We start from the raw sequence: 14,821 nt of genomic DNA, 5'->3' as shown, positions 1-14,821 counted from the left end.
CAAGGTTTAAGCGATTGTTTGCTAATGGAGATGATGCAAAAGACCTTACATGGCATGTAGATGGGAGAAACTGTGATGGAATGTTTTGCCATTTGGCTGATTCTTTCCAATGGAAGAAAATTAATCGTTTGTATCCAAATTCTGGGAAAGAGGCAAGAAATCTTAGGTTTGGACTTGTCATTGATGGAATGAATCCCTTTGGCAATTTAGGAACTAACCATAGTTCATGACCTATTTTGCTAGTAATTTACAACATGCCTCCTTGGTTGTGCATGAAGCGAAAATACATGATGTTGTCTATGATAATTTCCGGGCCAAGACAACTAGGAAATGACATTGATGTTTATCTAAGACCCTTGATTGAAGACTTACGAAAGTTGTGGGAGGAAGGGGTTGACGTGTTTGATGGGAATCAAAATGAGACCTTCAAGTTGCATGCAATGGTATTTTGTACCATTAATAACTTTCTAGCATATGAGAATTTGAGTGGATATAGTGTTAAGGGGATTAATTATGTTAAATTCATTGTGTGTGTTTTTAAGTGTAAGTAGGTTGATACCAATATCAGTGTGCGAACCAATGATTTCATATTTACTTTGGTAGATCTTAAGAAGCTAGCTTATAAGAATAAGTCTTTTCATTATGGTAGAATAAGCTAAACAAGTGCTTTATGTCTAAGATCCTTTGATGAAAAGGTGGTTAGTGGTTTTACACGAAAAACCATTGGTGTTAATCTTGAAGATGATGATTCAACCCTTGATACTTGTCACACTCCTTTTTCCACACACAAGCCTACCATCAATGTAGAGGATGAAGTTGACGACTTACTTGCAAATCATATTGATCATGATGAAGGAGAATTAATTAACATCGCATAATGTAATCATTTTTTATATATACTTGTTTCCATATTTACAATTAGATAACTTAGTATACTTTTGAGTCAACTTTAATTAATGTTCTTTTTTAACAGGTACATGGCTACACTACCGAACTTCCCTCCTCCTGAGTCAGCACCTTCACCGTTTATGTCCAAGAGGACTAGAAAAGCCACATGGCTTAGATCATTTTCTGCCAGACCTATGGGTTTAGAGAGACCACTTGTTCATGTGGATCTAACATTGGGAAAGCTATTGGTCCATACAGAAGGAAATTAAGGACCTATTTGGGGGTCGTCGCCCGAGACAAAGTTGATGTTACATATATTAACTAGAAACAGGTTCCTGCATCTCAAAAGGATTTGATTTTGGAAGACATTCAGGTATTTCAATTAAACCTTGTATGTTATGGTAATTAGATGTATTAAATCAACACATTGTTGTTAATCACTAACTCTTACATGTCATACTGTAATGAAGCATGAATTTGATATTCCAGAAGCATTTGATAAAAAGACGAAGAAGAAAATCCTCTAGACTATAGGAGAGTGATTGATGAGGACATGACCAAGAGCAAGGGCAAGGATCCACTTGAAGGACTTGGAGGACCTATGACAAGGGCTAGATCAAGGAAAGCCAAGGAAGCTCTTCAACAAGTGCTGTCCATACTGTTTGAATACAAGCCCAAGTTTCAAGGAGAAAAGTCCAAGGTTGTGAGTTGTATCATGGCCCAAATGGAGGAGGACTAAATGACACCACATGAGGGTTCATATCAGTGATGGAGGCAATTTAAGTCATATTTGACCTCTAAATGGGGCCTTACAAAAGGCAAGGATGATGACGATGAGATTGTGTGTGACAAGTACGGTATTAGCAAAAACAAGTAGAACCAATTTTGTCAAAGTCGTAGAGACCCTTCATGGGAGGTTAGTTGTGGTTATTGTTTTTGAAATTAACATTTATAATTTATTTAAGCATTTAGTTGACATAGTGTCTAATTCTTAAAGGATGTTAGAAAAAAGGCACAAACCATCCAAAAACACAACATTGCCACTCATGTATTGTCTCATGGGGTTATGACTTTCTTGACGAGAAGTTAATGGAGGAAAAACAAAAGAAACAATTGAAGCAAGCATCCCAATTTGGGAGTGGTGAAGCAATTGTTGATCCTTCATCTCCCATTAGATGACACGTGAAGTGAAAGTTGTTTCATGCACACCATATTGCTGATAGGAGGAGTGCAAGTTAATTTTTAGTTTCAAACGTAACTATATATAATAACAACAATACCCCGTAAACAATTTCTTCTTTTGTTGGTTGTAGGATTCCTTAGAAGAACAGTCTGCATAGGTTAGCTGTTGATGGATTGGCAAGTGCACCAATTCATTCCAAGTAGTAAAGTTAAAACAGAAGTCTGAGTGTCAAATTCATAGGGACTTTGTTTGTACTTAGGTAGATGAATGTTTTATTAATAAAAGAGGTTAAAGAAAATTAATTTGAAAAGGTTATGAGAAAATAGTAATTTAAATTGGCAGAAAATTAAATCAAACAAAAGGAGAAATTAAATAAGAATTTAAATTAATTAATTAAAAATAGAAAGTAAAAGAAAAGTCAATTATTATAGAAGTTAAATTCAAAAGATGAGAATGTTGGAAACTTAGCCTACCAGAACTACTCTTTGATGTAATGCCAATGATTTTTCTCAATTTATAATTATTCCAATTTACAGCTGCATCTACTAATATACTCTAACTTTGGTCTCCCGCATGACGGAGCCTAATTTATATATTTTCTCTCCTAAATACCTTTGGAGAGCTAAAATAGTAAATTGCATTAAGAATAGAGATGTATAACAAGCTAAACAAATATCAACTTATCCCTAGCGATGACTTTATTTAGATACACTTTCCCAGTTCTATTAGAAAATAACGTTTTCCAACGCTATCCCTAAAACTTATCATGTAAATGGGTGATCAAGCCATAAGCAATAATATTAATCACAAGAAAAGATTATGAAAATGTAATATTCATAAATAGATAGGAAGAGAAATTACATCAAGAGTAATTGACTATCAAGTTCCCAACAAAAGGGATTTAGCCTCTTATTATCATGGAGGCTTTACAATTACAAGAGGGAGATATTTAGTGAATGGGAAAAAGATAAGAAAGGGAATGAAGGGAATGAATGACTCCTAATGTTTGCTTCTCCTTCTTCTAGTCTTTACATTCTATAAGGAATTATATTTTCTTGGAATTTCTGTGTGTTTTTTTTCTCTTCTTTTATAAGTGCAGATTAGCTTAGCTAAGCGGACTTCTAGTGCCAAGCCTGCCTTTACTTTCCTGAATTAGTCTTCTTTCCTTAATTAGTCTGCTTTCCTTAATTAGCCTTGCTTTCCTTAATTAGTCTGCTTTCCTTAATTATCCTATTTTCCTTTAGGCTTTATTTTACTCACTAAAGATCATAAATTCATCACTTTTAATATTTTTTGCACAAAAACTTAAATGATGTTAATTTAACAATTATTTGTTCAAAAAGAAAAAATTAGGAGAGAAAAATTAAAAATTCCTATATAATTTAACCCCAAAATATACTCAAAATTAGTAGTTATCAATATCTTTGTTGCCCATGGACATTAGGATCGACTGACTACTGCATTGGGCGACCTGAGCACATTGGTTGTGCTTATGCTGCTAGAGTCAGTGTCACCATTAGACAATATTTTGGATCACATCACAAAGCTCCCACACATCTACATCGATAAGCCCAGAAGAGACAGATCGACAAAAACAATATCTTAAAGAGGACTTGACACAAAATATTAGAGACGAGTTGGAATAGTCGATCATTGAAAAAGTGATGAAACAACTAATGTTGTTGTTCAACCAAATGCAATCCCAACAACCACATTCAGTTAAGCCAAATGTAGCTTTTTCCGATGCCCGTGTGAGCACAAAGGAAAACTATGTTGATGCTTCGAGGCTAGATCCAGACACTGATATCTTAGATAGGTGTGGGTTGTATGTTGATGTCATTCCTCCCCATCTAGTTGCCTTTGGGAGAGTTTATGAGGGGTCATCAATCGTACCCCACATGCCTTTGGCCAATGATATGGTGAATGTGGGTGTTGAAGAAGTTTGAGATGCTAATGTTCACGTCTCTATACCCATTGAAGAGGTTTACTTTTAATATTTTACGAAAGCAATCAGCAAAGGGAATGAAGGTAAAGACATTGTCTGGAACTAATCCACTATAACCTTTCATCACTTTTGTACCAAGTTGAAAATTCAACTTAAAGGAGTGATGTGTTGAACGATATTCTCCCAAATTTGCAATGACAAAAAACTTTGATGTAAGATAAACATCACCTTTAACTAATTCCTTTTCAAATTGTATATATACTCCCTTTTGATTGAATCGTGGATTTTGGTAGCCTGAAAAGAATTGAAAACGTGTATTAAAAATGAGTATATATAATAAATAATAACTTGCATATATAATAACATTTATAAAATTACAACCTTGGTGTCCATCAACACCATTTCAAGGGAAAGTGATATGTTTTTGTATGGGCATCGGGCACTCGCCACATCCTTAAAACTCGCACAAGTATAGTGCAGTTCTTGTGTTTCTTAGTGTCAGCAAAAACCAAGTCATATTTCATAGCCATTTGAAATGAAATTGTAGATGGGAAAAACAATGAATTAGGATGAAAGATAAGCAAGAAAGCATAAGAATTTGTTAAACTGATTATCCATTTATATAGGAAGTTGAATACCATTTGATAATTCTGACACATATGTATAATTATGATAAATGGAAATTAAAAATATTAAAATTATCATTACTATCAATCAATATTAATAATTTATTTTTATAATTGATTATATATATACACAAACACACACATATTAATAATTGAATTAATTCTAAATTTCACTAATTGATTTTAATTACCATTATATTATATTTTTTGATCTAATTGCTTTGGTTGCAACTGGCCGGCTAACACGTATCAATCCAACATTGTAGATAATTTTTTTACTACAACACAACCAGCTAACATGTATCAAGTTATAATTGCTACTTTTTTAATTTATATGTTACACATTTTTCACTAATTGATTTTAATTACCATTATATTATATTTGTTTGATCTAATTGCTTTGGTTGAAATAGGCTAACACATATCAATCAAACATTTTAGAGAAAAACTTCTTTTTTTTTTCTGCAACACAACTGGCCAACACATATCAAGTTATAATTGGTTGATGGAGGTAATATTATGTTGAGTTATTCTCCTCCATTTGTGATTATATATATGGGTAAGTTATAAACTTAATTAGTAATTGGTTTTAGTAATTAGAAACATAATTAATTAGCAAAACTTGTGAGAAAGCCATGTGTGAACTTTCCTTTTTTTTAATTTATTCTCCTATGCATATATTATAGATTTTCTAAATCATTGCAAGCATTAATTATCATTTCGTGAGTACATTTGTCGTTTTCAAGCATTAATAATCATGGCAGTTGTCTTAAAATTTGTCATTGAACATTTTCCCACATTTTTTTCTTATGATTATTACATTCCACACTAAAAAAAACAATTGATTTACGTTACTCATTTTTTCTAGTTTTTAGGATATCATGGCTCCAAATATATTTGTTGAACATGTGGCCCTAAAAACTTAAGAGAGAGGTGAATTAATTTTCAAAATTTCCCACTAACAAACTTTTAATCTCCTTCTGAATGATAGGCTCAGAATGCAAAAGAAGCAGCAACAATCAATTTAATAATGTTCTTTAAACATGCAAGACAAAATTGATTGCAATAACATAAATGAGATAAGGGAAGAGAGAAATGCAAACTCGATTTATACTGGTTCGACCACTTCCCGTGCCTACGTCCAATCCTCAAGCAACCTATTTGAGATTTTCACTAACTTTGTAAAAATTCTTTTTACAACTTCTGAACACCCAAGGAATCCCTTTCCCTTGTGTTCAGGAAAATCACAATTCAAGAGACAACCAGTCTCTTGATTACAATTGACTTTCTAAGATGAACAAAAATATTTCTCTCCTTTAGAGTGGATGATACAAATTGAAGTTTCTGGATGAACTCTCAATAGATTTGCAAGTGCTTGCCCAAGAGTTGTTGAGAGAACATTTGGAAATGAAGTTCTCTTAGAATATCTCTGTCTTGCTTTTCGAAGTCAAATACACATATATATAGGCTCTTCGTGCCTTTTCAAAAATGGTTTGAAGAGATGTGTCTTTTCAAAAAGCTTTTTATGAAATTCTTCACAGGTAATCAATTACACAGTTATATTTTGAAGGGTCATGTCTTTTCAAATTGAATTTCAAGAGTTCTGTTGCTGGTAATCAATTACACATTAATGGTAATCGATTACACATTCAAAATTCAAATTTCAAACCCTTTTAAGAAGGTGATTTGCAAACTTTTCTTCTAGTAATCAATTACACTACCTGGTAATCAATTACCAGAGCCTTGATATGTTGGAAACAATGTGTTTTGAGGCAAAAGATGATCTTGAATGAATCTTGAAGCAATGCTTGTTTGTTGAAGCAACCTTGTCTTAATCTTGAAGCAATGTTTAACCTTTGAATGTTTGTTGAAGTAATCTTGAAAGCAACCTTGTTTGATTATTCTTTGACATCATCAAAATCATGTATTCATACATTCACAATCTCCCCCTTTTTTATGATGACAATCATTATCAAGTGAATTCTTCTCAGCATCATCAAAACCTGCATTATTTACATTCTCCCCTTTTTTGATGATGAGAATAATTATCAAGGAAATTCTTTTCGGCATAAAACCTGAAACCTGCATGATTCACATTCTCCCCCTTTTTGATGATGACAATCATCTGTAGGTTAGGAGTAAAAACAAAAGAATATCTATATGTATAGTTTACTCCCCCTTGATTTTGCAATGATTGCTTATATGAAACAATTGAAGATTTCATATATATAAAAAAAACTCTCATAAAAAAAATAGATAAGTCCCCTTACTATCTTATCTTTTATCTATCTCTCCCCCTTTGTCAACATCAAAAACAAATCATGAGCAGAGAGGAGAATAGCATTAAGCAATTTATAATGAATTAAAAGAGTAGAGCATGCCATACCGTTCAAAGTACCATTTCTTGGCCCAAAAGAGAATGCTATCACTTGTTTGAATGTATGAGAATTAAATGATATCAAAAGGCCTTAAAACTAACTATTTTGCACTCATAAAAATACATATTCAATATAAATAATCAAAATATATAATAATAAAAAGCAATCATCAAAAGTAATCAATAATAAACATAACTCTCAAAGACAATCATCAAGGACAATCAAAGCTCAATAAAAAACAATCATCAAAAGCAATCATCAAAGACAATCAACATAACTCTCAAAGACAATCATCAAGGACAATCTAAACTGAATAAAAAACAATCGTCAAAAGCAATCAATCAAAGACAAGTGACCTTTTGGTATCATTTGATACCACTTGTTGGGCTTGTTGATCAAGTGACCTTAATAAACCATTCATAAGATCGTCAATAAGTAAAGCATTTTTTTATGGAGGTAGAGGGATTCATACCTATTTTTCCAACTCCAACAATTTTACCTTTATTTGTTGTCTTCATAGATCACATATTCACTATCTTTGGGAGAAATATGAATAATCTTTGATGCATCTCCCGCCATGTGTTTGGAGCAACCACTATCAATGTGCCAACTCTTCTCCGCTTTCATAGTCTTTCGCCATGAGACTCATATTTATGATGTTATTTTCTGAATCACTTGAAGAATCTATGTCATTGTCTTCCCAAGTGATGTATGTTTTCTTTTCTTTCTTTTCTTTGAAATTTCTCTTGTCGGATTTTTCCATTCTTTTTAAGGACAGGACAATCAAATCTCAAGTGCCCAGATTAATCGCATTCATAGCATTTTAGAGCTAAGGAGGAATCTTCTCCTTTCTTCTTTGGATTGATGTTTGATTTTCTTTGATTTCTTTTGTTTCTCAGAAACTTATTGAATCTCTTCACAAAAAATCTGAAATCATCATCTTCTTCTATTTCATTCAAGTCCTCTTTGTCACTTTCTTTTTAAATATAAGATGATGAGGCTTTGAATGTTATTCCTTTCCTCTTTTTATCATTCTCTTCATGTTGATGGAGTCTCATAAGTTCCATTTCATGTTCTTGAAGCTTTCCAAAAAGAGTGGCAAGAGACATATTAGTGAGATCTCTTGATTCTACAATTGTGGTTACTTTTGGTTGCCATTGCCTGCTTAAACATCTCGGCACTTTGTTAATGAGATCTTCATTAGAAAATATTTTTCCCAATGATACAAGATGATTAACTATATGAGTAAATCTCTTTTGCATATCTTGTATGGTCTCATATTGATTCATTCTAAATAGTTCATATTCATGTGTAAGAGTGTTTATTCTAGATCTCTTGACATCAGTTGTGCCTTCATGGGTTACTTGTAATGTATCCCACATTTCTTTTGCATTTTTACAATTTGAGACTTTAAAATATTCATCCATGCCTAATGCAGAAGTGATTATATTTTTGGCCTTTAAATTGTATTGAACCTTTCTTATTTCATCAGTATCCCATTCTTCTCTGGGTTTTTCTATAGTTGCATTTCCCACTACCATTGTAGGAATGAAGGGACCAATTTCAATGGCTTCCTATATATTTAAATCTATGGCTTTTATAAAGATCTGCATTCGGGTTTTCCAATAATGATAACCCTCACCATTGAACATAAAAGGCCTATTAATAGAATTTCCCTCAGGAAATGGAAAGTTAGATGAGGCCATAATTATTCTTGAAGTTTTTAAACTGTAAACAAGAACCTTGCTTTGATACCACTTGTTAAACAAGTGGCCTCAATAACTTAAGAGGGAAGTGAATTAAGTTTCAAAATTTCCCACTAACAAACTTTTAACCCCTTTTTAAATGATAGGCTCAGAATGCAGAAGAAGAACCATCAATCAATTTAATAATGTTCTTTAAACATGCAAGACAAAATTGATTGCAATAACATAAATGAGATAAGGGAAGAGAGAAATGCAAACTCGATTTATACTGGTTCGGCCACTTCCCGTGCCTACGTCCAGTCCTCAAGCAACCCACTTGAGATTTTCACTAACTTTGTAAAAATCCTTTTTACAACTTTTGAACACCCAAGGAATCCCTTTCCCTTTTGTTCAAGAAACTCACAATTCAAGAGACGACCAGTCTCTTGATTACAATTAACTTTCTGAGATGAACAGAAAGATTTCTCTCTTTTAGAGTGAATGATACAAATTGAAGTTCCTGGATGAATTCTCAATAGATTTGCAAGTGTTTTCCCAAGAGTTGTTGAGAGAGAATTTGGCAATAAAGTTCTTTTAGAATATCTCTGTCTTGCTTTTCAAAGTCAGACACACATATATATAAATCCTTCGTGCCTTTTCAAAAATGGTTTGAAGAGATGTGTCTTTTCAAAAAGCTTTTTCTGAAATTTTTCACTGGTAATCAATTACAAGTTTTTGGTAATCGATTACATAGTTATATTTTGAAGGGTCATGTATTTTCAAATTGAATTTCAAGAGTTTCTTTGTTGGTAATCAATTACACATCAATGGTAATCGATTACACATTAAAAATTCAAATTTCAAACCCTTTTAAGAAGGTGATTTGCAAACTTGTCTTAATCGATTACACTGCCTGATAATAGATTATCAGAGCCTTGATATGTTGGAAACAATGTGTTTTGAGGCAAAAGCTGATCTTGAATGAATCTTGAAGCAATGCTTGTCTGTTGAAGCAGCCCTGTCTTAATCTTGAAGCAATGCTTAACCTTTGAATGTTTGTTGAAATAATCTTGAAAGCAATATTGTTTGATTATTCTTTGATATCATCAAAATCATGTATTCATACATTCACAATATTTAGTCTTGTAAAGCTGCCTACAATTGTCTTCCACATTCATCTTTCCTTTCCAGTTTAGTCTGCCTCAAAGTAGGCTTGATTTTGGGATGTTTTTAGCCCAATTTTGTCAAACCCATGTTAATCATCAGAAATAGTCATTAGCTAACAAAAATAACTATTTGAATATACTTTTGTTATAGTTACTCTTACAACTACTACTTTTATAAAAAAAGAATACTTTTTTGCTAGTGAATTTTGGCTAATAAATTCTTTAGGTTACTTTTTTCCCATTCATGTATATAATGAAATACTATCTTGACTTGTAGAAATCTATGAATTATAAAAAAGAATGATCATCCAAATCGGTCCTAATATGGTGCTCGTACAAGGCACACACACACACACACACACACACACACACACACACACACACATATTGTGGGGTGATAGTTTTGAAAAGATAGATTGTCTATCTTCTCTTTAATCTCAAGTGAAATACGATCGAGGGGTGTCAATTCAAAACCTTTTGGTAAAATAAGAACATCCCCCACATTCGAAGCTCTATTTTTACCATTAACAGGAACTTCTTTCACTTGCATATCATAAGGAATTTGAACAACTGCTTAATACAGTATCAGGATTACAACTTGTGGAACCTCAATATCAGCATGCTTATTAGCTAAATGGCAATTGGTACAGACACACTACTAGAAAATATGGATTTAACATCGACCACTTAACATCGGTTCTCATGAAAATCGATGTTAACATAAATATGGAGGCATTTTTGTAAATAAAGTGTCATTGTTAACATCGTTTATAAAATAATTGATGTTGTGAGTTTTCCTTAACATCAGATATTTTAAAACTGATGTTGTGAGTGCTAAGTTAAAATCAGTTTTTCATAAAACTAATGTTGGTATTTTTCGCTTAACATCTATCATTTTAAAATCAATGTTGTGAGTGCTAAGTTAACATTGGTTTTTCATAAAACCGATGTTGGTATTTTTTTATTAGCATAAGTTTTTTAAAACCAATGTTGTTAATGTTATATTCTAATATCAGTCTCACACTGTGATGTCATTCCTTCCCCTAGCTCCCTCGAAACCTCTCCCTTTATTCTCGACACTGATTTGCCTCTAACCCCAAGACACGATTCAAAATAAAAAGACAAGACGTCTATGAGAAGTGGTGGTTCTCTTTGTCGCCACCAAAGCTCTTTCACACGAATCAGGGGCTCTCAAATTTAAGCAATGGAGGGATGTAGTGTAAGAGTTGAAGTTGTGTGTGATGCGTTGCATGAACATCAGGTTTTATTAGGGTTCGATTTGGCCGCTCTTGCCTCTGATCTCGATTTTAGAGGCACTAGGTTATTCTCCCTGGACTCTCCCTATTGATTTTGAATTGCACAATGTCTTTCTCAATGGTGATTTTAGCATCTAGGTTTGATTAGGGTTTTACTTCCCCCATTTTTTCTTTTTGTTGGTTGTGTTGGTCTTCTCCTAATTGATTGAACCTATTTTGTAATTCTACGATATTTTGAATCGCATAATGTCTCTGCTAGGTTTTTTCACTTTGTACTTGTATTCTGAGTTATTTTGAAGCCTTTTTGGTTACCATGAATTATAACTATTGTTGATCCCTAGTAATTTTAGTTGGATGACCATTGTTGATATATCTCTTTTCTAGAGACATTGTTATTCTATCTCTTTTCATTTTCTTTACTGAGTCTTTATTTTACATAACTTTGTTACATGTGTGTTGGTTATCACAGTGAAGCAGATGCTCCTAGGAAAAGACTTGCTAAACCACTCATATTTTGTCAAACTGAGAGTGACTGTCCTATGGAAAATGGCTATGCCCAACCTGTTGAGGGCATCCATGTTCTTGTTGATATGCAAAACACAATGGTGATAGAGTTTAAAGATCGATTGGGAAAAAAATGCATATTCCCTCAAAAAGATATTCACATAATATTTGTTCTCTTGTATGCTTATCATTTGTCATCGTATTCTTTCCTATTGGATTCCTTTTTATCTGCGGTTAATGTTTGGTGTTACAGGGATGTGATTGTTTGGGATACATCAAGTATTTTGACGCTTACTTCAAAAATTTCACTGGTGGAGGGGAAACAATTGAAAATTATGTATGTTTGCATGAAAAGGACCATGAAATGCTCTGGAAACATCAAGACTGGAGAACTGGCTTAGCAGAAGTCCAAAGATCTAGAAGACTTACAATTTCTTTCATATGTAAAGTGGCCAACTATGAGTACGGATTTTTTTGGCATTTTAATCAAGCAAGTAGGGTATCACATCCTTTTAAGAGACAAATATGCTGACAATCATGGTTATCAAATCACGATTTAACTTGTAAAATTGTACGAGTTTACGATTTCATAGTGCCTCCATGAGTTAAATCATGAGTAGAATTGCAAATCAAGTAGAATCAGTAGTAAACTCGATAGAATTGAACCAAACTTAGAGTTAAGTTATGAACTTCAGTTTTTTTTGTTATTTATAGGTTCATACAAAGAGGAGAAATCACTTGCATCAAAAGAAGATGAATGACTTAGTTTATGTGATGTACAACTTGAAGCTAAAAAGTGGCCAAATAAGAAAATTGGTGCTCGAACTTCCATTTGAAGATATGGAATCTAGTGATGAGTGGATAACAGGAAATGGAGATGATATTTTTTATGAAGACAATGTCCAAGTTGAGCAACCTCTAGGTGAAAGTGGTAGTGGAAACAATATTGACTTGATTGGAGAAAGTTTAAGTGATACAACTTTGGATGCATTTGATATTGACAATTTGGTTTTGAATGACAATGTTGAAGATCACTTCTCAACCAAGGAAGAGCTTGAAGATGATGGTGGTGGGGGTGATATTGGAGATGATTTAATTAGAGGATTGATAAACATTTGAACTATTTCTATGTTTTTAAAATGCTTTTATTTTAAAAACTTATGTTTTGTATTGTATGAATTTATGTTTAATTGGGGGTGGACTATGTTAGTTTATTGAATTATTGTTAAAGTTTGTTATTTTGATTTGTTTTAGGGTTGTGATATTTAGTTATGATTTTATATATAAGTATATTAATGTAGTTTTTATATTGAGTAAACTTTTATGAGTTTACAAGATGATTCTACTAATCAAATTTACGAGGCCTCCACGAGTTTACATAAAATCGTGGGTTTGACAACCTTGCTGACTATGACATTTTAAATCAATCTTATGTTAATTATTGTAAAATTCACAAATATTTAATATCTGTCAACCCTTTGAATTATTGTTAGACTTTGCATCTCTTTACTCATTGAATTAAGTTAGCGTGTATTTTTGGTTGAAGGAACTTTCAACATGATTTTTTTATGGATTTTTCATGAACTATTTGAATATGATATTGAAATTTGGAAAATGTGTGTTTTTCCAGGAAGGAAGGATCAAAGCTAAAGTAAAGCTAACTGGAATTCTCGGCTTAGGGGCCTTACTCCCTAGAGAGTTTAAAAAATATGGAACCATGATTGCACCTAGTCTGTAGAAGCAAATGCCTTTGGTGTTTTGATGATGATCATGATGATTTGATGCAAATGGGATTTTCAAGTTTAAATTCAAGACAAAGATTCAAAAATACAAGCCACAACATCAAGATGATCACTAGTATTTTAGGAAAGGAATTCCTAATTGATATAGCAAAAGGTTTGGCCAAGTAATTTAAGTTAAAAAGTGTTTTTCAAGAGATTTACTCTTTAGTAATCGATTACCAGAGGATGTAATCGATTACCAGTGGCCAAAAATGCTTTACAACAGCTACTAAATATTTGAATTCAAACTTTAGACTGTGTAATCGATTACATAATATTGGTAATCGATTACCAGCAGTTAATGAACGTTTTAATTCAAATTTTGAAAGCTGTAATCGATTACACAAATCCTATAATCGATTACCATACAAGATTTTCAGAAAAATATTTCTAAGAGTCACAACTTCTCAAAAGGCTTTTACATGACTACCAATGGTCTATATATATGTGACTTAGAACACGAATTTGCTAAGAGTTTTTCAGAACAACAAGTGTTTATTCTCTCAAAAAGCAAAATAGTTTTATCCTCTTAAGAATTCCTTGGCCAATTCAATTGCAATTCATTAAGGAATCATTTGAGTGCTCAAATTGTAAAATCTATCTCTTTCAAGAGAGATTCATTCTTCTTCTCTTTCTAATTCTCTAAGGGATTAAGAGACCGAGGGTCTCTTGTTGTAAAAGAATTCTAAACACAAAGGAAGGATTGTCCTTGTGTGTTTAGAACTTGTAAAAGGATTTTACAAGATAGTGGAACTCTCAAGCGGGTTGCTTGGGGACTGGACGTAGGCACAAGGGTGTGGCCGAACCAGTATAAATCTGAGTTTGCACTTTCTCTTCCCTTAAACTCCTTTATTTATTATTGTTTTATATTTATATTCAAATTGTTCTATTTGAATCAATATTTAAGAAGTTCATTATTAAGGGAATTTGTAACTTGAATAGAAAGTGAAATAGAATTTTAATTGGGGAAATAGTTTGTAATATCTTAATTCAACCCCCCCCCCCCTTCTTAAGATATCTGAGGCCACTTGTCTAACATAGTCTATATGCACCAGTTCATCAACACTTTTTTGTTGCTCTCATGGACATGTTTGTTGATTCTAAACCTAGTGAAGCTTTGAATAAGGTAATTTGCATTGAATTACTAAATGTGACCTTAATAGGTTGTGCTTTATCTGTTTCTATCTCTATTAATAAATATAATTTAGAATAATTTATGTGGCATCCCTTAGTTCTAGTTTAGTGGTAGATGAATCAAATAAAGTGGTGATTGTAAATGTCCTAGTAGCAGTGGGTTTTCCTCCCATAGAAATATTCATATTTTAGTTTTCATCGTAGTGTCTCATCCTAAAAGATTATGATTTTTAAAGTCAACTTGACTTAAGTACATTATTTTTTTTTCATTTGAT

Source organism: Glycine soja, chromosome 5, assembly GCF_004193775.1.
Source record: "Glycine soja cultivar W05 chromosome 5, ASM419377v2, whole genome shotgun sequence".
NCBI lineage: Eukaryota > Viridiplantae > Streptophyta > Magnoliopsida > Fabales > Fabaceae > Glycine > Glycine soja.
Note: the sequence above shows the minus strand (reverse complement) of the source record.